Source organism: Dendropsophus ebraccatus, chromosome 8 (genome assembly GCF_027789765.1).
Source record: "Dendropsophus ebraccatus isolate aDenEbr1 chromosome 8, aDenEbr1.pat, whole genome shotgun sequence".
NCBI lineage: Eukaryota > Metazoa > Chordata > Amphibia > Anura > Hylidae > Dendropsophus > Dendropsophus ebraccatus.
The window spans coordinates 65,186,685-65,214,411 of NC_091461.1; the positions used below are offsets into that span (position 1 = coordinate 65,186,685).

General features: G+C 42.7%; 1 long non-coding RNA gene across 1 annotated transcript; it reads left to right on the plus strand.

The window, feature by feature from the left end:
- The first annotated feature begins 8,581 nt into the window (after positions 1 to 8,581).
- On the plus strand, positions 8,582 to 10,653 carry LOC138798626 (uncharacterized). Its single transcript, XR_011364116.1, has 2 exons — positions 8,582 to 8,710; positions 10,072 to 10,653. It is a non-coding gene; the product is annotated as an uncharacterized lncRNA (long non-coding RNA).
- The last annotated feature ends 17,074 nt before the right edge of the window (positions 10,654 to 27,727 follow it).

Genomic DNA, 27,727 nt, shown 5'->3' on the forward strand with positions numbered 1-27,727 from the left:
AATTTTCTTGGGCCATAAAAACAGCAATCAAAATGACGTATTAAAAAGACTCTTTGTGGATAATTTGTGAGCCGAAACTAAGTATCTTTGGAGCTATAATAAGCATGCTGCGTTGCGTTACCATGGGGATAGCTAGCATGCTGGGAATGATTTCAGCTTGATGGGACGTCTATTGATGTGATCCATGATCATTCCCCGGGAGTCACTGTGTACTATTAATTTCAAAGCTGGTGTATTAGAATCAGAGATTTACTGAGCACTTTTTAAAAACATATGTTGAAGTTTCATTAAAAGCAGGAATATTATTTAAACAGCTTCAAGCAGCACTGATTCTCTGCTAGGAGATATATGATCGCATTTCAGCCTGCCCTCATATTTTACCTCTATTCTATTTCACCACTTGTGAAGAACACCAATTAGCTGTAACATTAAAACTACCTGCCTAATATCATGTTGGCCACCAAAACAGATCTGACCCATAAAGGCATGAACTGTTTCACAAGACCTCTGAGGGTGTCCTGCTGTCTTGAAGTGGCAAGCTGAGACCGCTATGGATGCTCCAGGGTTGGAGAGGTCAAGTCAATAATTAAACCATTTCTAAACAATATTTGCAGTGTTATTGGGCACATTTTTCTGCTGAAAGGTACTAACCCCTGCATAGTGGGCGCACCTTATAAGCCCTGCCATTTTGAGAGTTGCTGTCTTTGCACCACACATTGAAATTTTTTCTATCTATAAAGTGGCATAGGTTTGCCCTACAATGTTCTTTAATTACTGGTGTAAATTAAAGTACTGTAAGTGTCAAGCTTCAGGAGACCTTGCCTTTCTGACTATGCCTCATCTACTTCTTGTTTTAAAGGGAAAATATGAGCCTGCTGATAGGTTACCTGCTGATACCTGTATCGGTGGAGCTGTTCATTCCAGCAACAATCTTCTTATTTCTCTCTGTGGCACAGTTTTCCTGTAGTTTGATCTGAAGATGACATGCTCTGTTCACTGCACTGGGAACGTTCCGCAGCCCCTCAGTGCACTGTCCTGCCATCTCCTACATCCCCTCCTATTATGCAATGCCTCCAGTGCACAGAATGAAGAAATTTTATCTTCAGATGAAACTACAAGAAAATGGCGCCACTGAGAGAAATAAGAAGACTGGCTGTAGAATGTGCAGTAGAGGTACCAGGTTCATATGTACAAATCTGCTGATAGTTTTCCCTTCATTAATATTTTTGAGCTTTTTTAGTTGCTCTTGTGTTGTTGTTGTTGTTGTTGTTGTTGTTGTTGTTTTTTTACATTTTGTAGATTCATCAGTACCTTTAGCATGCTGTGTTGGTCACAGATCTGACCCATCAAGGCATGGACTAAGAAAAATGTCACTTACTCTAAAAATGGCAAAATCAAAACATCATATAGATTACTGACACTGTTAGATCAAGAAGACACATGGTACCTTTTTTATATCCATCTGTGATTCCAGAACATACAAAAATGCTATTATTATACAGTAAGAAGAGTCAAAGAGGCTTGCCCGAGCTCCTGAAGTGCAGCAAGCTATAACACCTCTTTACTCCGCCTCTCATACCTGACCATGCTGGGACTCCAGCATGGTCAATTTAGCAAGGAGGTGGGAGGTGGGAGGGGGAGGAGACATTCCAGCTTGCAGCTATTCAGGAGCTTGGAAAAGCCTCTTTGAGTCCTTGTACATAAGACTAAAATCATTTTTCTACATCCTGGAAACACATATGGATTTATAAAAGGTACCATGTGTCTCTTTGACCTAACAGCTATCTTAAAGTGTCAGCTGTTTGGAACACAAATGACAGCTGACAGATTCCCTTTAAATTAACATCTGGATGAAGGTTTTTTTTTTAACACAAAATACTTGCAAAAATTTAACTTAAAGCGTAACTGTCATTTCAGGGTAATTTTTTTTAAAACAATAAATATCTATATTACAAGCGATTTTAAGAAACTCTGTAATAGGTTTTATTTACCAAAAGAGTTTCCTTCTTTACTGAAAAAGCTGTTTTCTATCTTAAAATTGCTTATACTACTGATTCCTGCAAAAAAAAAAAAGACAGTTACGCTTTAATATGCATTCAAATGTTGCGTGAAATCAGCCTTTAGGGAAGTGTTTTCAGTTCAGTTTTTCACCTGACCTGCCATTTTTAGTAAATACTTGTATTCTGCTACATCTTTTCTTATTGTTGCTCTCGTTTGTGCCATTCCTCCATATTCTTTTTAGAAACTTATGTGTAATGCTGACGGATGCGTCTTACTGGCGGTGACCCATCAAGGTCCCACACCTGCTTACCAACACCGTCCATCTGCCAATTCATAGCCACTTGCACCTATTTAAACTGTCTCTACCTTCTGCTTCTTGCCTGAGCCTTGTTGCATTCCTGCACAGGGGAGAAAAGTGCCTGTCTTCTGTTTCTGCTAAATTCCTGTATATCCAATCCCTGCCTGACCCCTGTCTGTACTGTGTACATCTCCTTTTGCCAATTTGGATTGCCTGACCTGCCTCTGAAGCCACTTGCCTGACTATAATACCAGTCCCTCCCCTGGTACTGATAAACCAGCTTACTAAGCATGTAAATTTGGCCTGTTCTGCGGTGCACCTTTGACTTGCATCACATTTGTGGAGTGACCTGGTGTCCTCTAGCGGCAGAAGGCCAGCTTCCTAATCGTGGAGAGGGATAAAGGTTGAAGACCGAGAGGGAACTTAGACTCTGCTCTCTGGTGTGGCTTAAAGCCAAATTGGTTAAGTAGCACAGCAGGGTCCACACTCGCTGTCTCTTACAGTATGACTGAATAACTGACCAGGTTACCTTTAATTGAATAGTCTCAGACAGTGCAGGGACACACCTCTATCTTGTAACTACCACTCGGCTACTTAGCCATACATTTCTAGTAAGAATTACCAAGGAATTGCAAATCACAAAGCTATAAAAAAGATGATCCACAATTCTTGCATTATGGGAAATACAAGTTTTTACTACAACAGGTCAGAAGTAGCCACAGGTTCTCTTTAGGTAGAAAATTCGACTTGAAAGATTTTATGGCTAGTCTTTCATAAACTGGGAAAATACACTAAACCCATACATTGAAAGATATAGTTTACACATTTGCTCCACTTAAAAAGTGTTACTTTCTTCAAGGTTTTTCTCTATCATCAGCAGTAAGTGAAAATCAATGAATGCTTGTTACTGATGATTAAATGTTTAGTCTAGTTCCTCATTGTTAGGAGAGATTTTCAATATTGCTTTAGCAGTCATGTTACACATAGCTACAATCTGCATATCATTTTAACAAACTGGAATAATGTATTTGTTTTTTGTTTTGTTTTTACAATTAATACCCAAAAGTAGCTATTCTAGATATTGTATGTTCTTAATTTGGTGACACCACATGACCTTGGAGTAATTAATGTTCTATTATAAAAACTCTTAAAATGCAGCACATAAAAGTCAGCTGACTGCATTGTATTTTAGGTGTGTATAAAAACGTTACCCTTTTTTCGACATGTTATTCCTATGAATGGGACAGGTCTATTGTGCTTATGGCCTATGTGACTTGCTATAAAGAATATCACTAAATGTTAAAATAGCTCTGGCAGACCCCATAATAATGTGTAAAAAGAAATAAATTTAAAAATGGCAATCAGAACAGATACAATAAAAACTGATTAGTAAAAAAAGAACCCGTTCCTGTATCTGGCTTTAAGCAGTAAAGGAACCTAAATCTGGGTGTACATTACCTTTAACCCTTCATATACTTCCTTATCTCACTTTAGAAATTGCACCACAGTAATTTAAATATACTTGTGATGTATACAGAATACTTGTCTAGTTTTTATCTAGCCATTATACTTTAACCTGTTGACAACAATGTGATTTCCCTAGGGACCTTCCCACAATGTTTAAGGCTACTCTTTTCTTTTGCATAAATTCTTTTGTCTCACAGAAACAACAAGCTGCCAACCTCACAAATCAAGTGAGCAAAAATATATGCCGAAGCTTGGTTTCCTTCAGCTATGTATCAGCCAATGTAATTAAAAATCACAATAACCATGTTAAAAATACTTGTCACAGTTCCTGGTACATGAAACAGAAAATACTTGATTTGATATCAGGGTCTAATACACAATTGGGGACATTTATCAAGACTGGCATAGTCATTTGCCAGTCTTTAATAAAACCTCACCCCTTTCCAGCCAGATTTACTAAGAGGCAAACACGTCTTAGCATATGCGTCTGGCCCTGCATCTGGCCCTGCACCCAGTGCAACAAATCTACACCTGCTCAGAAGCAGGTGTAAATTTGTATCATGATTTACATCTGCAATCGGGTGTAAATCATGATATATCTGGCGTGTGGGTAGGCCACGCCTCCTTCCCACCTTGTAGCCCCCTTTTTCTGCCTGTCCATCAGATGACTGGGGGATGTGGCTGGTGTAGGCCAGGGAGAAGGCAAAAATATGCACCTTGTCCCTGGCGTACATCAGGGCGCAAGCTTAATAAATCGCCCCCAACGTGTTTAGGAGGCTGTTCTGTAGTACATGGTGTTCCTATTAAAGGATCTACTCTAGAAGCATTTCTTCTAGGTGAGAATCCCTCCATAATGCAGAGCATTTCACAAACTCTTTGTATGGCAGGATCTCTGTTATGGCTCCATACAATTCAAAGGCTGTCCAGATTTTTTTGCATAAAGCTGCATAAGCTTTTAGGACAGAGGAGGGCATTTTGTACTTGGGTTATTGCTGCAATTTGTAGCCCACTTGTGGGAATACTGAACTGAACTTGATCATTGATCAATGAACATGATCTTAGATACAGTTAGTTTAGGCCATTTGTGGATTTGCATTCATAATACAAGCACAAACAAACATCTGTAGTATGCTGAAATCTGCCTTGTTCTAAAGATCCCTTTTAATATCATTGAAGTTGTTGACTACCTCAACAGGCTTATTTTTCTTAAAGGGTACCTACTGTATCAATCACAGAAACTTATGACATGTCATAGTGACATGTCAAAGGTTTGTATTGGTCGGGTCTGGGTGCTGAGACCCCTGCCGATTGTTAGAATGAAGGGGCAGACCCACGCAGCAGCACTCCCTTTGCCTCTTTAACTCACTGGTAAAGTAGCGGTCGACGGAATTTTCATGAAACCCTATGGAATTTCCGGAAATCACTGTAGCAGAAGTTCCATACGGCTCCATCATAATTCCATTGACCGCTACTTTAGCAGTAAAATTGATATGAAGAGGCAAAGCTAGTGCTGCTGCTTGCATCTGCCCCTTCATTATAACGATCGGCAGGAGTCTCAGCACCTGTTCCCCGACCAACACAAACCTCTGACATGTTTTGATAATTACGTCTGTAAATAATGATCAGTGATCAATTATAAAAATACGGCCATATTTTGGCTTCAAAAAACCTAGTATAAACATACTGTACCCTCTAAGTGTTTTATTAAACATTTAATGCCTTACAATTTCTTTAAAATACAGCTTTTAGCTTGCTTAGAATGTATTGTTCAACATTTACTATCTTGTTTCAAGAAATTTGGACAGGCTTCTACATTATCCCACTAAGGCAGTGAATAATGGTCTGGACAGCCAAATTTATCTTTATTAATCTGAGACGACACTGGGCTTCTTTTTTATCTATCTGTTAACCCAGCAGTAAATCAGACTCATCCTTCTTGAGATCAGCACATGGTACTCATGATAGAACTTGTGCCACTGCTAAAAAAGCAGATAAATGCCAGGAACTATTGATCTCTCGGCTGTGATTAGGACTCTGGCGGAAGTGCAGCAATAAATGCATTAACCATGAACTCCCCAAACTTCTAGAAGGGCCATTTAGATTGCAATGTAACTATGATGACATTATAACTAGAGATGAGTGAACCTCGAGCATGCTTGACTCTATCCGAACCCGAGCATTCGGCATAGCGGGGGCTGCTGAACTTGGATAAAGCCCTAAGGCTATGTGGAAAACATATCCATGTATTAATGTTTTCCAGACAGCTTAAGAGCTTTATCCAACTTCAGCAGCCCCCGCTATGCCGAATGCTCGGGTTCGGATAGACTCGAGCATGCTCGAGGTTCGCTCAGCTCTAATTATAACACATACATAGTTTAAACACATTCACACTGTGGGTTTTACCCTGTAAGGTACACACAGTTAGAACCATTTAAGGCTTTGTTCCCACTTGGGGAACATCACAACAGATTATGCCCAAAACATTGCATCATACTTATCTGTATGGCAGCAGCCGGAGCCACTTGATTCATTGTGTGAACCGACAGAGCTTTCTGCGGCCACAATTCACTGAATTGCGGCTGCAGAAAACTGACATGTCAGTTTTTTGCAGGTCCACATGGGATCCCAGCCGGAGCGTATACAATGTGTTTACGCCCCGGCCGGGATCCCATAGCAGATAGGACGGTGTTCACAGGCGCATAAAGTACGTCTGTTGTTGCCGATGGCAACAACGGCCGTTCTTTTACATTGTCTGAACATAGCCTAATACTGCTTCCCTGCTTTCCCAGGGAGCAGAAACTTTATTAAAACAGCTAAACAATTGTTTAGCTGTTTTATTGAACTCTAATCTTTCGAATAGTGCAGCATATGCTCGTCCGAGTAACTAGTACCATCAAGTACCCTAATACTCGAACGAGTACCAAACTCGGACGAGCATGCTTGCTCATCACTATTAAATACTTTTTTTTTTTGCTATTGCTTCTGTTTAGAAATAAGCAAACTTCCTGAAATTCTTTTTAAGAGGATTTGCTGAAAAGACCACTGGATTTTGTTCAGATTCATCAGTCAATCTGCAAAGGTAAAGGAACAGTACTCCTTTTAAAAGGCAAGAGTCTCTGTACATTGAGTGGCACTGAATCAGTGGCACTGAAAAGGGTACAGAATCAGGGGCTTTACCATTTGACAGGACTCCCTGGCCCTGTATATACTCTTCATGGTGCCCTACACTACTGGCATAGGGTGCTTTAGAAAGGACATAAAAGGAGCTGGGACTGATGTCCCTGTTCCTGTATACTTAATGTTCAGCAAATTATACACCGTATACACCAGTCCCAGCAAGTAGAGGAACTGGGGGACTTTTTAGCAGGAGGAATAAAACTGCTTGATAACAAAAGAAGAATGCATTTTATCTTATAAGATATATTATAAAGTTTCTTATATCTACTTGTACTATTGATCTATGTCAATTTTAGATCAGGTTTACATTTTTTTTAATTATGTATTTTTTATGTGGCATTCGTATTATTTTTCTTTAATCTAAATTTTTTACACTAGTAAGTGAAACACATGCAGCAGGCTGAAACTTCCTTGTTTTTGTAGGACATCATTCAGCTTTGCTGTACAGACTAGGATTGGACAAGCAAAGTCATCTGATTGGCATTACTTGGAAAGTCAGGAGATTTAACCCCTTCAGGACCGGGCTAATTTTCATTTTAGCATTGTGTTGTAAAGGCCAAAGCGCTTGCACTTTTTCACCTACAGACACACATGAGCCCTTATTATTTGCGCCACTAATTGTACTTTGCAATAGTAGACCTAAATTTTCCATATAGTATGCTACAAAACCAGAAAAAAATATTAATGCAGTGATATTGAAAAAAAAAGTTTTGTGTTTATGCCATTAATTCTATAGTAAAACTGACATGTTATATATGTTCCTCAAGTCAGTGCAATTACAACAATATGTAATTTATATAACTTTTATTTTATCTGACCACTTTAAAAAAAATTAAAACCTTTTTAAAAAAAACTAAATGTTTTTAAAATTGCACTATTCCCATACTTAACACTTTTATCCTTTGGTCCTTGGGGCTGTTTAAGGTGTCATTTTTGCGCCATATTCTGTTCTTTGTATCGGTATGTTGCTTGCTTATATGGTAATTTTTATCACTTTTTATTACAATTTTTCTGGATTTGATGTGACAAGATATCCAAATTTTTGCACTTACGCCATTTACCGTGTGAGATCAGGAATGGGGTAATTTAATAGTTCGGGCGATTACGCACGTGACAATACCAAATATGTTTGTTTATTTATTTTATTTATTAAATGGGAAAAGGGGGTGATTTAAACTTTTATTAGGAGAGGGGATTTTTTATTAATAAAAACACTTTTTTTTTACTTCATACTTTAACTTTTAGTCTCCCTGGGGGACTTTCAGTATTACTGCAGTGATCTTCCATAGGGATCACTGAAGTATACTTAAAGGGGTTCTCCAGCAAAAAGCTTTTTCCCAGTAATTGAAGCACATTACAAAGTTATTTATCTTTGTAATATGCTTCAATCACCTATTCCCCCCCCCTTTTCCACCCTCAATCCCCCACCAGGAAGTGAAGTAAACTCAGTCTAACCTTATGACTGTTCACCCCAGGCTGCTCTGTGGAAGCCATTTTGTGACAATGACATTATCAAGAGTGAGGCGGGTCTAAGCCCTATTAAGCCAGCCTCCCTTTGTCAGATGACTCAGGTTGCTCAGCTCTGATTGGCTGAGGAAGCTGTAAGCCATCTAACAGTTTTACAAAGTCAGTTAGACATCACAGGAGACAAAGTGCATCATGGGAAAGCCCAAACCAGGAAGCGAAGAAAAAATGAAGCCACCAACTGGAGTTTCAGGGACCTGCAAACAGCGGGAAATTCAAACGGAGACAGACTTAGTAAGGATGGTAAGTGGGAAAACCATGTTTATGATTGATTAATTGATCTTTAATACAGCAACAATCGATAAGGTAATTGATATATTACTCTGGTCTGCTGCCAGTTACATGGATTGCCAAGCTGAGATCAGTGTCAGTCCAACGCTGAGCCCCGGCCGGTATGGAGAAGGGATCTTCTACTGGGAGATCTCCCCACTAGACACCAGGGAAAGGGGGACATAATACATTTAAATGCAGCTGTCAGTTTTGACAGCTGCATTTAAAAGTATAATTAGCAGGCATGGCGATAGCAAGAGGGATCACAGCTGTTCAGAGCAGGGTAGCCGCGCGGTCCCTCTCTGAACACCCCCACCCGCATTAGGACATACCATTACGTGCTGATGCAGAAAGTGGTTAAGGATGGATAATAGATTTGTCATACTTTAGAAGGCCAAAAAGGACAAGATAGCTGCCCTGCACTGTACTTGGCTAGGAGAGGAGAGTAAAATAAAGTTAATTTTTAAGCTTGTATCTACAGTTAATATGTTTTGTCTGGTTCAGACACTTTAACTTAGATACTTTATGTGAAAATGGTAATTTAAAAAGGGTGGTCAGAATGGGCTTCTTTACTTCAGAATCCAACATATCAATGAATTATTGATGACCTATCTTCAGGATGGTCGAGCAATATCACAATAGTGGAGTGAGAGAGTTGCGGCACTGCCATACACAGTCAAACAGAGCAGTAGGAAGAAAATCCCATACATTGTATAGTGGCTGTTCTTTGTTACTGCAGCTTAGATCTCATTCACTGCAAAAGAAACTAAGTTACAGTAACCCATCTTGGCCTCTACACTATAGACAGAGCTGTCCTCTTCCTGTTTTGCTGTGTATGGCAGCACAGGCTGATTGACAGGGTGCTGGATGTTGGCACCCCACTGATCTGATATAGATGACCTGTCTTGAGGAAAGGTCATCAAAAACTTTTGCCTGGAAATTCTCTTTAAGTCCTAGCAGCTGAACAAATGGGACCTGATTATTCTCATAGGACCCTTACGACAAAAAGGTATTGTATAACATTCTGTCATCCTATGGATGCAATTCCTATCCATGCATGCAATTCTTTCCATGCCTTTTACACGTGTATATACAGCTGCTCTGTGTATTTCTTAATTTATTTTTTCGTGTTTTACTTTTGCTTGCTGGCTTCTGTTAACCATCATTTATATGAAAAGATGACAATGTGCTGCTCTGCAATATTGATGGATGTAAAGCTTCATGCTGTGAATTGTATATTCAAATAAACATTCATTTTATGACAAATAGTGGTCTCTCCTGGAATGAAATCAGTCCGAAAATGTGATTGTAACAACACTTTTCAATTTCCACAGATGATGAATGGACTGTAAAATTCAATATGAAAGTCAGAGTCTTACTTCACTATGTCCTCCAGTAACCCTATACAGAGCCATCTTTCCAACTCATGACCAGACCATGGATGGAGCTGTCTGTTTTTCCAACATAACTGAAAGAAGAACTTGCATGAAACAGAGTACGAAAGCCACTGAACTAATCTGTATTGCTGCATTGTAAACTATTCAACATCCACAATTGCAACTTAGCTTTTTTGGAGACTTGAGCCCAACATTCAAGCTCAGCAAAAATAAAGTTCGTTTTCTTTTTAGTAAGCCTCTAAAGAGACAAATGATGATCCTCTCCTTTCAAAAATGTGATCCAATTTATAATGCAGTATGCAAGTGATATTTTATTTTGTTATTGTTAGTTTTCAGCATACAGTATGTGCCTGGAAAGGCTTCTGGCATTTATGTTGAACGTATGGCGTCAAAATTTTCAGCTCTTTGCTTTGAGAATAATTGTAAAGCGAATGTATGTGTGCATTTTATGTGTGGAATCTATTTAAAAATTTAGTTGACCATAACTTTCAATAAAATAAATTAAAATATGTGCCAAAAGGGACTCTTATTTTGTCTTACAGCTTTATATACCTTACAGGCATGTTCACTATATTAAGACTCAGAAGCCTCTTTTAATATGTACTCTAAATGTGTGCAAAACATAGTGCGAACATAGAGGTTTATGTTAGCTATAGTTGGTACAATAAATAAATACTGCAAACTAAGGATAGAAATTTAAAGAGTTTGTTCATGTCTAATTATATTCATTTCTATTTCATCAGTCCTAGCATATCCATTTTAAACCTCTAGACAACTTATGTCGTAAGAGTAAGGAATGGACGCCTGTGACCAGATAACCCATGCCATACCAGTATGCCATTAGGTGGCAGCTTGTGATTAACCCCTTAAACACCACAATCATGGCGCATAAGTCTAAGTGACAGGAGTAGCTCTTATAACTTATTGATTGGGCCCTCAGCAGTGTGTTCATTTTCCCTGCTCTACTTATCTTCATGCAATCCAATCGGTGCTCTTCCAATAGAGTCTGCCACAGGCAGGCTTTATGTGAAGAGCGCCGATAACACTGCTCAATGCTATGGAATGGCATAGCATTGAACAGTATATGCAATCCAATTATTGCATGTAATAGTCCCCGTGGGCGACTTAAACCGACTCTGTACCCACAATCTGACCCCCCCCCCCCCCAAGCACTTGTACCTTAAGATAGTTGCTTTTAATCCAGGATCTGTCCTGGGGTCCATTCGGCAGGGGATGCAGTTATTGTCATAAAAACAACTTTTAATCTGGCAGCGCTGTGTCTAACGGCCGGGGCTTACATTTGTATATGCATTAGGCACACCCTCTCTGTTCTTCCTCCCCACCCTCCTCATCATTAGGCATGCTCCAGGATTGCTTCCTATTCCCCACCTGTGTGTATAATGAACATGGGCTGGATCGTTAATACACCTGTGCAAAGCTCAAACAGCAGTAAATGTTCCTGGATCATTCCTGGAGCTTTAACCTCTTAAGGACCCATGATGTACCGGTACGTCATGGATCACTGTCACTTAAGGACCCATGACGTACCGGTAAATCGCGCTGTGCTCCTGTAAAGATGGCTGCTGATTCTTACAGCAGCCATCTTCCTTTGTCACGTAGGGGGCAGTTTCCCTGCCCCCGTGACGACGATCGCTGTGATTGGCCGATGACTTCTCATCAGCCAATCACAGCAATTTCCCCGGTTTCCGGGACTGGACCCGGCACTAAGCTGTAATTGGTGCTGTCAGAGACAGCACCAATCACAACAGTGCCCGGGCATCACCTGCCCATGGATCCGGCCCCCAGATCGCCCGTGATTGGCCGGTAACCACCAGCCGGCCATTCATGGGCTATCTTTACTACTACGCCCATCATCTCCTTCTCTGCTTGCCGGAATCGGCAAGCTGAGAAGGAGATGATAGGAGCAGCGTGCAGTGAGCCCGGCGCCCGGTGCATACCTGGTGTGTATTCTCATAGGGATGTACTGACACTGGATCCCAGCTTCCAAAATCCAAATTGCGCTCCTTCCATTTGGAGGCTTTCCGTGCGCTGGCTTTGCACTTTGTGTCCACATGTGGGGTATTCCTATAATCGGAGGAAATTGCTCTACATGATTAGTGGTTTATTTTTTCTTTTAACCCCTTGTGAACATGGAAAAATTCTAAGTTACGCCAACGTTTTAGTGTAAAAAATTTAATTTTTCATTTTCATGGCACATTGTTCCACATTTGTGTCTGTCACCAGTGGGGTCCATATGCCCAATATACTTCTTTTTACATTCTTTAAGGGGTGTAAGTTTCCATAATGGGGTCACTTGTGTGGGGGTTACAATGTTTTGGCAGCATGAGGGCTCTGCAAACCCGACATGGCCTCCGTCCTCCATTCTGGCCAAATGCAGCTCCCAAAATACAAACTGTGCTCCTTCCCTTTGGAGGCTTTCCGTGCGCCGGCTTTGCACTTTGTGTCCTCATGTGGGGTATTTTTATACTCGGGGGAAATTTCTCTACAAGTTTTATGAGTTTTTTTTCCTTTTAACCCCTTGTCAACCTGAAATATTTAAGGCTAGACCAAGATTTAGTGTAAAAAAATAAAATTTTTCAATTTCACGGCATATTGTGCCTGTCACCAGTGGGGTCCATATGCGCACTATACCCCTTGTTAGATTCCTTAAGGGGTGTAAGTTTCCATAATGGGGTCACTTGTGGGGTGTTTACAATGTTTTGGCAGCACGGGGGCTCTGCGAACCCGACATGGCCTTCATCCTCCATTCTGGTCAAATCCAGCTTTCAAAATCCAAATTGCGCTCCTTCCCTTTGGAGGCTTTCCATGCGCCGGCTTTGCACTATGTGTCCACATGTGGGGTATTCCTGTAATCGGGGGAAATTGCTGTACATAATAAGTGGTTTATTTTTTCTTTTAACCCCTTGTGAACATGAAAAATTTCAAATTACACCAACGTTTTAGTGTAAAAAAATAAATTTTTTCATTTTCACGGCACATTGTTCCACATCTGTGTCTGTCACCAGTGGGGTCCATATGCCCACTATACCCCTTGTTACATTCCTTGAGGGGTGTAGTTTCCATAATGGGGTTACTTGTGGGGTGTTTCCACTGTTATGACAGTACGATGGCTCTGTAAACCTGAAATGGCCTCTGTCCTCCATTCTGGCCAAATTCAGCTTCCAAAAGCCAAATGGTGCTCCTTCCTTTTGGAGGCCTGTCCTGCGCCCGCATGATACATTATGTCCCCATGTGGGGTATTTTTGTACTCGGGGGAAAGGCTAGACCAAGTTTTAGTGTAAAAAAATTTTTTTTTTTCAATTTCACGGCACATTGTGTCTGTCACCAGTGGGGTCCATGTGCTCACTATACCCCTTGTTACATTCCATAAGGGGTGTAGTTTCCTAAATGGTATCCCTTTAGGGGTGTTTGTTAGGTTTTGGCCCCCAGAGCCTCTGCCAACCAGAAGTGGTACTTTGAAAATTGGCCAAATGTAAGGAGGCTTCAAAATTCACTAGGCACTCCCTTATATCTGAGGCTTGTGGTTGCGTCAAATAGCGCATTAGGGCCACATATCGTATATTGCTATAAACTGCAGAAGCGGGGCAATAAAAATTGGGGTGCATTTCTCTGGAAATAGGTTTTCTATTATGAGACATATTGGATCACAATATAATTTCTACAAAGAAAATAGAAATTTTCAATTTTCTCACACTTTTAGCTTTTATATCTGTAACTCACCTAAAGGGTTAAAAAACTTTCTGGAATTGATTTTGAACAGTTTGGGGGGTGCAGTTTCTGAAATGGGGTGCTATGTGGGGCTTAATAATATACAGCCCCCTCAAATACACTTCAAACATGATTTGGTCCCTTGAAAAATCAGATTTTGAAATTCTTATGAAAATTTGAAAAAATGCTGCTAAATTTTGAAGCTTTCTATTGTCTTAAACAATTGAAAGAAAGTTTAATAAATGCCGCCAACATAAAGTAGACATATTGCTAATGCTATTTCATATATAATTTATGTGGCATAACCATTTTCAGTATAAGCACAACATTTCAAAGTTAGAAAAATGCAATTTTTTCCCAATTTTTCACGTTATTTTGGGGTTTTTCATAAAGATAGGCTATAAGTATCGACTAAATTTTTCCAGAAATATAAACTACAATATGTCACGAAAAAACAGTCTCAGAATCAGCTGGATAGGTAAAAGCATCGCGAAGTTATTAATGGATAAAGTGACACAGGTCATATTCCTAAAAATTTGCTCCGGTCCTTAAGGTCATTTTGGGCTCTGTCCTTAAGGGGTTAAAAAGTGTACAAAAATAAAAACATTCTGTCAGGAACTTACCTTGCCTCGGTCCAGCGGCCTCTGTGTCCAGCTCGGCTCCGGTGGCCGGCTCGGGAGCGTGCCGTCACTCCACCCGCCGGAGCCGAATGACGTCACAGAGATCCGACGGCATCCCTAGCAACCAGGGACGCCATGGCCTCACGTGACAGTTAGCTGGACGGCCGGCATGCAGCTGAGTTGCATTGCACTCAGGCTGAGTGACAGGTCACTCGGCCACTCAGCCTGCAGTGCACCAGCTACAATGTGGCTGGACTCAGGAGCCCGGACCAATCAGCCTTTGGTCCGGACTCCTGGTCCAGTATAAAGTAAACGTCAAGCCAGTGTGAGATCGCTGGATATTAGGTTAATCCCTGGTCCCAGCTCCCCCTGTGTCTACTCCTGCGAACCCCGTCCTAATTCCCCCTGCCTGACCGACTTGTTATTCTGACCTCCACCTGACTTGTGACTATCCTTAGTATTGCTGATTCTGTACTGCGTTGCTCATGTGGTTTGACCCGGCTTGTTCACTACTCTTATTGTGTCGTGTTTGTCCATCTTGTTCAGTGTTTCACTTACATAGCGTAGGGATTCTCTTCGTGGCTGTCCGTGACCGCCTAGGGTCGATTGAGGCAAGCAGGCAGGGTCAGTGGGTGGATTCAGTGATAGGGCCCACTGTCTCTTGTCCTGTCCATATTTGCCAGTCCTGACAGGATAGCCAGCCCTAATACTGTCACTTGCCCCATGGACAACCGGACCGCCATGGCTAATATCGTGGACCAAATGCAGCGGCTCAACACCATGGTTCAAGAGCTCGCTGTAAGAGTCCAGGATCAGGAGACGGCACCCCGACAACTCACTGTGACCTCCCCAGTACCTCCTGAACCACCCGTTCAGCTCCCAGACAAGTTCTCGGGGGACAGGAGAAAGTTCCGTGCTTTCAGGGAAGGGTACAAATTGTTCTTTAGGTTGCGCCCTCGCTCCTCAGGAGACGATACTCAGAGGGGGGGCATTATAATGTCCCTTCTCCAAGGGCCGCCACAAGAATGGGCTTTTTCCTTACCACCCTCCGCACCAGAGTTTACTAGCGTAGATCCGTTTTTTGTGGCTCTGGGGTTATTATATGATGACCTGGACAGTGCCGCCAATGCTGAGCGGCAGTTGACTGGGTTGAGGCAGGGCAGACGACCTGTAGAGGAGTGTTGTTCTGAGTTTAGGCAGTGGAGCGGCCTCTCCACTTGGAATGACTCAGCCCTCAGATTCCAGTTCTGTGCGGGGTTGAGTGACCAACTTAAGGACATGCTGGTGGCTTACCCGACCCCTGACACACTCGAGGAGAGCATGACGTTAGCCATCAGGGTCGACCGACATTTGAGGGACAGTCTTTGATTGGTCCAGCAGGGAACTTGTGCGGTGGGGGCCGGGGTGCGCTTCTCACTGTATAGCTGTCTCTCTTGCGGATTGCTCTCCTGAGGAGGGGGAGATTCCGGAATTCTTATCCGATTATCTTGATGTGTTTGACGAAAAGGAGGTAGACGGGTTGCCGCCCCATAGACCATATGACTGTGCTATTGAGTTAGTTCCCGATGCCAAATACCCTCGAGGTTGAATTTTTAATTTATCCTGCCCTGAGAGATAAGCTATGCAAGAGTATATAAAGGACAGCTTGGGCAAGGGCCACATATGTCCATCCTCTTCTCCTCAGGGGTCTCCGGCCCTGTATTGACTACCGGGAACTTAACAAGGTTACTGTTAAAAATCAACACCCACTGCCGTTAATTCCTGATCTTTTTAATCAAATCGTAGGTGCTAAATGGTTCTCCAAGGTTGATTTGCGGGCGCTTATAATTTAATCAAAATCAGAGAAGGTGACGAGTGGAAGACTGTCTTCAATACCCGAGAGGGCCACTTCGAGTACCTTGTGATGCCCTTTGGGTTATGCAATGCCCCGGCGGTCTTTCAAAACTTTGTCAATGACATCTTCCGTGAGCATCTTGGACGCTTTCTGGTGGTTTATCTTGATGATATTTTGATTTTCTCCTCAGATTGGTCCTCTTACGTGATGCATGTTCGTACTGTAATGGAGCTTCTCAGACAAAACAACCTATGTGCCAAGTTGTCGAAATGCCAATTTAGCATCCAAGAGGTTTCGTTCCTGGGCTATAACATTATTCCCAATTCATTTGGATTGGATCCACTTAAAGTAGCAGCCATTGAAAAGTGGGAACAACCTAACAACCTGAAGGCCTTACAAAGGTTTTTGGGTTTCGCGAATTATTATTGAAAATTCATTAAGGGGTTCTCAGTCATAGCCAAACCTTTCACGGATTTCACCAGAAAGGGAGCGGATCTGGTTCACTGGTCCACAGAGGCCATTAAGGCATTCGACACACTTCGCCACTGTTTTTCAGAGGCTCCGGTTCTGGCTCAGCCAGACTTTGAACGCTCATTTATTGTTGAAGTAGATGCGTCCGAGGAGGGGGTGGGAGCAGTCTTGTCCCAGGGATCAGACACTCTTACCTATCTTCGGCCAATTGCTTACTTCTCGAGGAAGTTCTCCCAAGCAGAAAGCAATTATGATATTGGGAATAGAGAACTACTGGCCATTAACATGGCGTTTGATGAGTGGAGGCATTTTTTGAAAAGTGCCAAACATAAAGTTACTGTGTTAACTGACCATAAAAACCTGGTTTATCTTGATACAGCCAAACATCTTTCTCCACGGCAGGCCAGATGGGCATTGTTTTTTACGAGGTTCGACTTTGAGATCACGTATCGGCCTGGCTCTCGTAATATCAAGGCTACCAACCGGATCTGGTGACCGTAGTCTCGGAGTCTCAGAATTTTGCCCCCCATAACACTCCTGAGTCCCTCCTGTTTGTGCCGCAGACCCTTCGCCTCCGAGTTTTGGAAAAAATCCATAGTTTCGTCTTGGCAGGACATCCAGGCATAGCAGGTACCAAATATCTGCTCTTGCGTCATTTCTGGTGGCCAACCTGGGGTCGGGATGTCAAAGCGTTTGTTGGTGCATGTGAGGTCTGTGCCAGGTCCAAGGTTCCCTGTAGACTACCGGAGGGACTGTTACATCCTCTGCCGGTTCCTACAAGGCCTTGACCGCACCTATCTATGGATTTAATTAACGACTTGCCTGTGTCTAGGGGTAAGACTGTCATTTGGGTGGTGGTAGATCGATTTTCAAAAATGTGTCACCTCATCCCAATGCGTAAACTTCCTAGTGCTCGTCTACTGGCCACGCTGTTTATCAGTCATAACCTGCGCTTACATGGTGTCCCGGAAAACATTGTTTCTGATCGAGGTGTCCAGTTTGTGGCTAGATTCTGGAGGAAGTTTTGTGGTAAATTGGGGACCTCCTTGTCCTTCTAATCTGCCTTCCACCCTCAGACAAATTGGCAGACTGAGAGGATCAACCAGTCGTTCCTGAGGTGTTTCGTGGCTGACACTCAGGACAGATGGCGAGATTTCATTCCTCTAGCTGAATTTGCTATTAACAATCATGACGTTCTCTTAAGAGGTCGCCATTTTTGGTTAATTATGGTTTTAATCCCAGGTACTCGTCCGTTCACTCTGCCGAATTGGTTAATCCCTCTGCTGAGGCTATTTTTCTAAACTGTGCACAGTTTGGGCCAAAGCTCATCAGAGCTTGGTTAAAGCACAAGAGTCTTACCAAAAACACGCTAACAAAAGACGCATATCTGGCCATCACTATTTAGTAGGCGATAAGGTCTGGCTCTCTACGAGGAATATGAAATTAAGAGTACAATCTGGGAAGCTGGTGCCCAAATACATTGGGCCATATACCATTGTGGAGGTCATTAACCCTGTGACTTTCAGACTTAAACTACCGACGTCCCTAAGGATTCATTCCGTATTTCATAAGGCCCTGTTGAAAAAATATGTACCGCCGGTGTCCCCGTCGCCTCCCCCTGCTCCACTGGTCATTCAAGGAGAGTTGGAGTATGAGGTTGAGAGAATCCTGAACTCTCGTTGGGTACAGGACCCGTTGCAGTACCTGGTCCACTGGAAGGGCTTCGGACCAGGAGAGCGTACATGGGTGGCGGTTAGGGACATACATGCTCTTCAGTTAATCCGACGTTACCATGCTCTGAACCCGTCTAAGCCTGGTCCAGTGGATAAGGGTCCTGAGGTCCCTCACAAGAGGGGGGGTAATGTCAGGAACTTACCTCACCTCGGTCCAGCGGCGTCTGTCTCCAGCTCGGCTCCGGCGGCCAGCTCGGGAGCGTGCCGTCGCTCCGCCCGCCAGAGCCGAATGACGTCACAGAGACCCGACGGCGTCCCTAGCAACCAGGGATGCCATGGCCTCACGTGACAGTTAGCCGTTCGGCCGGCATGCAGCTGAGTTGCATTGCACTCAGGCTGAGTGACAGGTCGCCCGGCCACTCAGCCTGCAATGCACCAGCTGCAATGTGGCTGGACTCAGGAGCCCGGACCAATCAGCCTTTGGTCTGGACTCCTGGTCCAGTATAAAGTTAACGTCAAGCCAGTGTGAGATCGCTGGCTATTAGGTTAATCCCTGGTCCCAGCTCCCCCTGTGTCTACTCCTGCGAACCCCGTCCTAATTCCTCCTGCCTGACCAACTTGTTATTCTGACCGCCACCTGACTTGTGACTATCCTTAGTATTGCTGATTCTGTACTGCGGTACTCGTGTGGTTTGACCCGGCTTGTTCACTACTCTTATTGTGTCGTGTTTGTCCGTCTTGTTCAGTGTTTCACTTACGTAGCGTAGGGATCCTCTTCGAGGTTGTCCGCGACCGCCTAGGGTCAATTGAGGCAAGCAGGCAGGGTCAGTGGGTGGATTCAGTGATAGGGCCCACTGTCTCTTGTCCTGTCCGTATTTGCCAGTCCTGACACATTCTTTTTACATATGCCAAAGCCCACTTTCCTATTATGCAATTAAAACATGCAAAAAATTGTTAAATAAACAAAAGTATATATCTTAGTGTGTGTAATTGTCCAATGTATTAAAATATAACAATTTTTTCCCCACACAGTGAATGACATAAGCGACAAAACCAAAAAGGTACCATGATTGGTGATTTTTATTTTATTTATTCTTTTACATTTTGGGCTTAGTCATGAAGTCGTTACATTTCAGATTAACAACTTTATTAAATACGTTACTTTTCAAATAATGATATGTTTCCATCATCAAATTGAGTTTTTTAGTTTTCAAATTCAGTTTTTACTAGTCATTCTCTTGTTTCAATATATTTACTAACATTGTGTGCCATAGAAATTTCTAAAAACTGACACACCTGTCATGTGAGCTTTAAAACCAGTGGTATTGTCCCTTTAAAACCCATCTTAACCAACATAATTATTTACCAAACTGTCTTTTTTTATGTGTTTTGCATTCTAGCCTAGTGTGGTGGATAGGTGGGGTTTTAGTTTTGTCATGTGAAAATCCCACCTGATTTACTAAGGGCAATATTAACCCCTTGCCGCAAAATGACGTTTGGGGAACGTCATGTAAAGTAGGTAGTTAATGCAACATGACGTTCCCCAAACGTCATATTTTTCCTGCCTCCCCCCGCTGTCGGTAAGTGTGATCGGGCAGTGGGAGGAGGCAGTATCACACCACATCCTCCCGCTGCCTCTGCCCGGAGGGGAGCCGCGCTCCCCCCGAGCAGTTAACCCCATAAACGCCGCGGTCGATGCGACCGCAGCGTCTATGGGGGAGATGTCATGTTTGCCGCCGATCGGGCAGCGGGAGGAGGCTGCAGCACGTTGCCTCCTCCCGCCGCCACTGTCACTGTGTCCCCCGCCCCCCCTTCCCCTGCCGCCGGTACCGGAGATCGCAGATATCAACGTTATAACGACAATCTCCGGTACCGGCGCCGCCGACAGCTTTCATCTCCCCCCACCGTGAAACCACGGTGGGGGGAGATGAAAATGTAATAATCAGACCCCAGATCAGCCCCCCTAGTGCCCCGATCGCTAACCCGCTCCCTCCCCGGGCGGCCATCAAATCTATATAGTCACCGGATCCACCGAGGTCCGTCCTTCTCGACGTCCTGACTGCTTCTGATGTGCGCATGCGCGCCAGAAGCAGCCAGCTCTGAAAATTTAAAGTGACAGAGACCAATTTGGTGCACATTGCCCCTTAATGCCCCAGGTTGCATGTAATCACAACAGATTACCCGTAACCACCCCAGGTTGCCCGTAATCACGCCAGATTACACGTAACCACCGCACGTTGCCCTTAACCACCGCACGTTGCCCGTAACCACCGCACGTTGCCCGTAATCACGCCAGATTGCACGTAACCACCGCACGTTGCCTGTAACAACCGCACGTTGCCCGTAACCACCGCACGTTGCCCCTAACCGCCCCAGGTTGCCTGTAATCTATTGTATTTTAGTAACTGCGCTATTCTAATAACTGTTTCTAGCTGCGGTTTTGCTCCAGCAAATTGGTGCTCCCTTCCTTCTGAGCCCCGCTGTGTGCCCATACAGGGGTTTATGCCCACATATGAGGTACAGTTCTACTCAGGAGAACCTGCGTTACAGATTTTGGGGTACATTTTCTCTCCTGTTCCTCGTGAAATTTAGAAATTTCCAACTAAAGGAACATATTATTGGAAAAATTCGAGTTTTTCATTTTTACTGTCTACTTTTGAATACTTTCCTCTAATACCTGTGAGGTCAAAATGGTCACCACACCCCAAGATGAATTCTTTGAGGGGTGTACTTTCCAAAATGAGGTGACTTATGGCGGGAATTTACTCCGCTGGCACTACAGGGGCTCTGCAAAAGCACCTGGCACTCAGAAACTTCTTCAGCAAAATCTGCACTGAAAATGCTAATTGGCGCTCCTTCCCTTCTGAGCCCTGCTGTGTGCCCATAGAGTGGTTTATGCCCACATATGGGGTACCGTTCTACTCAGGAGAACCTGCGTTATAAATTTTTGGGTACATTTTTTCTCCTATTCCTCGTGAAATTGAGAAATTTCAAACTAAACAAACATATTATTGGAAAATTTCGAGTTTTTCTTTTTTACTCTCTACTTTTAAATACTTTCCTCTAATACCTGTGGGGTCAAAATGGTCACCACACCCCAAGATGAATTCTTTGAGGGGTATACTTTCCTAAATGGGGTCATTTTGGGGGGGGGTTCTATTCTGCTGACACTACAGGGGCGCTGCAAACGCACCTGGCGCTCAGAAACTTCTTCGGAAAAATCTGCACTGAAAATGCTAATTGGCGCTCCTTCCCTTCTGAGCCCGGCTGGGTGCCCATACAGTGGTTTATGCCTACATATGGGGTACCATTCTACTCAGGAGAACCTGCGTTACAGATATGGGCATGCAGCTACTCCCCTGTTCCTAGTGAAATTGAGAAATTTCAAACTAAAAGGACATATTATTGGAAAAATTCTAGTTTTTCAATTTTACTGTCTTATTTTGAATACTTTCCTCTAATACCTGTGGGGTCAAAATGGTCACCACACCCCAAGATGAATTCTTTGAGGGGTGTACTTTCCAAAATGAGGTGACTTATGGCGGGATTTTACTCCGCTGGCACTACAGGGGCTCTGCAAACGCACCTGGCGCTCAGAAACTTCTTCAGCAAAATCTGCACTGAAAATGCTAATTGGCGCTCCTTCCCTTCTGAGCCCTGCTGTGTGCCCATAGAGTGGTTTATGCCCACATATGGGGTACCGTTCTACTCAGGAGAACCTGCGTTATAAATTTTTGGGTACATTTTTTCTCCTATTCCTCGTGAAATTGAGAAATTTCAAACTAAACAAACATATTATTGGAAAATTTCGAGTTTTTCTTTTTTACTCTCTACTTTTAAACACTTTCCTCTAATACCTGTGGGGTCAAAATGGTCACCACACCCCAAGATGAATTCTTTGAGGGGTGTACTTTTCTAAATGCGGTCATTTTGGGGGGGGGTCTATTCTGCTGACACTACAGGGGTGCTGCAAACGCACCTGGCGCTCAGAAACTTCTTTGGAAAAATCTGCACTGAAAATGCTAATTGGCGCTCCTTCCCTTCTGAGCCCGGCTGGGTGCCCATACAGTGGTTTACACCCACATTTGGGGTACTGTTGTATTCAGGAGAACCTGCGTTACAAATTTTGGCATGCTTTTTTTCTCATGTTCCTTTTGAAAATGAGAAACTTTAATCTAAACGTATATATTATTTGAAAATTTAAATTTTTGATTTTTTTACAGCCTAATTGTGAATACTTTCCTTTAGCCCCTGTAGGGTTAAAATGTTCATTATACCCCTAGATTAATTCTTTAAGGTGTCTATTTTCCTAATTGGGGTCACTTATGGGGGTTTTCAGTATACAAGCCTTCTAAATCCATTTAAAAAAAGAACTGGTCCCTAAAAAAAAATCAGTTTTGGAAATTTCCACAAAATGTGATAATTTGCTAATAAATTTCTAATCCCCATAACACCCTAAAAAAGTAAAATATGTTTCCCAAATTAAGCCAGAATAAAGAGGACATATTGGTAATGTGATTTAGCAACTAATTTATGTGCTATGACTTCCTTTTTTAGAAGCAGAGAATTTCAGAAGTTCATAAAATGCTAAATTTTCAAATTTTTCTTGATATTTTGATGTTTTTCACAAAAAATACACAAAGTAGTGACCAAATTTTGCTACTAATATAAAGTGTCATATGTGATGAAAAAACTATCTCAGAATCGCTAGCATACGTTAAAGCATCACTGAGCTATAAGCGCATAAAGTGAGACAGGTCAGATTTTGAAAAATGAGCCTGGTCATTAAGGCCAAAACAGGCTTTAGAGGCAAGGGGTTAATAAATCTGCCAGTTTGAAAAACTAAAACCCTTTTACTAGTGTCTCATTTGTTAACTTCTCTATGTAGACTTGGGCAGGTAAAACAGAGGATAGGGGATAGGTAAGGCAGATTAGCAACATTATATACAACATACAGGTAAGTTAAGGTGTATGTATCTCCCTGCATACTTTGGCCTCCGGGGAAGGAAGTTCTTCCAGAACACTGTATTGTTAATACATACTTTTTTCCATGCATTTCTGCTGCCAATAAGCACACATACCCTTTAAAATGTATTTGACCTATTCATATTTAATTAATAAAACTAACAATAAATATGTGACACTGTGCATTTCAAGTGCAAACCCAATTTGTGTGAATTGTTCCAAATTTTCATAAGGAGCTTTGAATAAGTAGTGAGAAGATGGTTATGATACTTATGACAAAAACAGTGTACACAACTCCCTCTTAATGCTGGGAGTTTAGGGCACACAACCTAAAAGTGAGTTTTGAAGTGTATGTAATGATTTCATTTTTCCTATTCAATTAAAAAATAAAAATACCTGTCATATACAGCTACAGCTATGGAATATGAAGAATAAAATCAGCACATGCTTTTGAATGAAAAATGTATTAATAGAATGAAAAATTGTTAAGGGACCTTAATATAGTTACATAGTTACATAGTTACATAGTTAATACGGTTGAAAAAAGACACATGTCCATCAAGTTCAACCAAGGAGGGGATGGATACAGGGAAGGGGGATATACAAGGAGGGGATGGATACAGGGAAGGGGAATATACAAGGAGGGGATGGATACAGGGAAGGGGGAGGGGTGATATGTTCTATACATATGCATCTATATTATTTTGCTCTAAGAACCTGTCTAGCCCTGTTTTGAAGCCCTCTACTGTTTTTGCTGTGACCAGATCCTGTGGTAGACTGTTCCACAGATTCACAGTTCTCATGGTAAAGAAGGCTTGTCGCCTCCGGAGATTGAACCTTTTTTTCTCCAGGCGGAGGCAGTGCCCTCTTGTCCTTTGAGGGGGTTTTACCTGGAACATCTTTTCCCCATATCTCTTGTAGGGGCCATTTATATATTTAAATAAGTTAATCATATCTCCCCTTAAACGTCTCTTCTCCAGACTAAACAAATGTAATTCTTTTAATCTCTCCTCATAACTAAGATGCTCCATTCCCCTTATTAGTTTAGTTGCCCGTCTTTGTACCCTCTCCAGCTCTAGGACATCCTTTTTATGAATCGGATTCCAAAACTGGACGGCATACTCCAGATGAGGCCGCACCAAAGCTTTATAAAGCGGTAATAATATATCCCTGTCCCGAGAGTCCATGCCTGTTTTAATGCATGACAATATCCTACTGGCCTTAGAAGCCACTGACTGACATTGTGTGCTGTTCTGTAGTCTATTATCTACAAGTACACCCAGATCCTTCTCTATCAGTGACTCTCCCAGAGTAACTCCCCCCAGGACATATGATGCATGCGGGTTATTAGTACCCAGGTGCATAACTTTACATTTATCCACACTGAACCTCATTTGCCAAGTGGACGCCCAAACACTCAGTGTGTCTAAGTCATCCTGTAACATCTGCACATCCTCCATAGACTGTACTGTACTACAAAGCTTGGTGTCATCTGCAAAGATAGAAACATTGCTGTTAATTCCATTCTCAATATCATTAATAAACAAGTTAAACAGAAGAGGGCCCAGTACTGACCCTTGGGGTACACCACTTATTACCGGGGACCATTCGGAGTAGGAATCATTGACCACCACTCTCTGGGTACGATTATTAAGCCAGTTTTCAATCCAGTTACACATTAAATTTTCCAAACCGATAGACTTTAACTTACCCATCAGACGTCCATGAGGAACTGTGTCAAACGCTTTTGCAAAATCCAGGTACACTATATCCACAGCCGCGCCGCCATCCAGGCTTCTACTTACCTCTTCATAGAAACATATTAGGTTGGTTTGACAGCTTCTGTCCTTAGTAAAACCATGCTGGTTATCACTTATAATACTATTAGCCACTACATATTCCTGGATGTAGTCCCTTATAAGCCCCTCAAATAGTTTCCCCACAATGGACGTTAAGCTTACGGGTCTATAGTTACCTGGGGAAGTTCGAGAGCCCTTTTTGAAGATCGGCATTACATTTGCCTTACGCCAGTCCCTCGGCACAATACCAGTAAGCAAAGAATCACGGAATATTTCATACAAGGGTAGTGAAATTACAGAACTGAGTTCCCTAAGAACTCTGGGGTGCAATCCATCAGGCCCTGGAGCTTTGGTTACATTGAGTTTGTTTAATTTATCTTGGACCATATCTATAGTAAACCAGTTCAGTACATTACATGTGTTAGCAGCACTGGCCCCACCCACCTCAGTACTGGCCCCACCCACCACAGCTCCATCCTCTTTTGTATATACAGAACTGAAGAACCCATTAAGTAACTCAGCTTTCTCCTGATCCCCAGTTATTAATTCCCCGTTACCATTATTTAGGGGTCCTACATGCTCTGACCTTGGTTTTTTTGCATTAATATATTTGAAGAATTTTTTGGGGTTTCTTTTGCTTTCTATAGCTACCTGCCTTTCATTGTGAATTTTTGCTGCTTTTATTACATTTTTACAGGTTTTGTTGACTTCTTTGTAATGTTTAAATGCTGCAGCTGACCCCTCTGATTTATATTTTTTGAATGCCCCTTTTTTCTCATTTATAGCCCTTCTAACCTCGGTTGTAAGCCATGTGGGATTGGATTTTAACCGTTTATATTTGTTACCCATAGGAATATATTTGGCAGTACAGTTATTTAATGTGGATTTGAAGATTTCCCATTTATTAGCTGTATCCGTATGTGACAGCAGCCGATCCCAGTCTATGCCCTGAAGTTCTGCCCTTAACCCAGGAAAATTGGCCCTTTTAAAATTAAGAGTTTTTGCCCTCCCAACATGTTTTTCTTTTCTACACTTTAAGCTAAAAGTCACTATATTGTGGTCACTATTACCCAGGTGTTCATGGACAGTGACATCCCCAACCAGCTCAGCGTTGTTAGAAATAACCAGATCCAACAAGGCATCACTTCTAGTTGGCTCCTCCACAAACTGGCCCAGAAAATTATCCTGCAGGAGGTTAAGAAATTCCCTCCCCTTTGTGGTTTTAGCCGAACCGTGACCCCAATCTATATCTGGGTAGTTGAGGTCCCCCATTATCACTACTGTCCCCTCCCGGGCAGCCCGCTCTATTTGTCTATTCAACTGGCCATCTACCTCCTCAGTAATGTTGGGGGGTCTATAGATTACACCAAGAATAATTTTTTCACTCTTTACCTCCTTCTGTAGTTCTACCCACAATGCTTCCACATCATCACAGTCATCGCCCACTATTGCATCTTTTACACTCACTTTAATATCATTTCTGACATACAGACATACTCCTCCTCCCCTTCTGCCCACCCGGTCCCTTCTGAACAACGTAAATCCCTGAATATTGACAGCCCAGTCATGTGAGGAGTCCAGCCATGTCTCAGTCACACCAACCACATCAATGGACTCCTCCAGAACCAAGGCCTCCAGCTCCCCCATCTTGCTGGCTAGACTTCTGGCATTAGTAACCATACACTTTATATTACCATCGAGTTTAACCGCTTCATTATAAGGAATAGGATTTATTACTGTGCTGTGGCTACAATCATCCTCACTGTTCATCCGCAACATATGGATCTCCCTATCCACTGCTCTTATCCTCCCCCCACAGGACCCTTCTCCTCCCTCCTCATTGTTCTGTCCCCTCTCTAACCTATCTGCCACTACATTACATACTACATTGTCCTCCCTCCACATCCCTAGTTTAAAAACCCCTCCACCCCTTCTAGGATTCTCTCCCCCAGCACAGCGGACCCCCTTCCATTAAGGTGCAAATTATCTGCGGAAAACAGATTGTACCCCAATGAAAAGTCAGCCCAGTGCTCTAAAAACCCAAACCCTTCTCCTCTACACCAGGACTTGAGCCATGCATTTAACTCCCTAAGCTCCCGCTGTCTTTCCTGCGATGCGCATGGCACAGGCAGTATTCCAGAGAATACCACCTTGGAGGTCCTTCCCTTCAACTTAGCACCTAGTTCTCTAAAATTATTTTTAATAGACCTCCACCTACCTTGTATCCTGTCATTGGTTCCCACATGGACCACGACAGCTGGGTCATCCCCAGCCCCCCCAAGTAATTTATCCACCCTTTCCACCACATGCCGAACCCTGGCACCAGGGAGACAGCAAACCATTCGGTTGAGGCGGTCTTGGCGACAAATTATTCTATCCGTCTTCCTGATTATAGAATCCCCTACAACCACTAGCTGTCTAGGCCTACCTACAATACCATCCCGCCCACTACTAGTTGGACTGTTCCCCCGGCTGTTAGGGAGAACAGGTTCCACTAGAGCT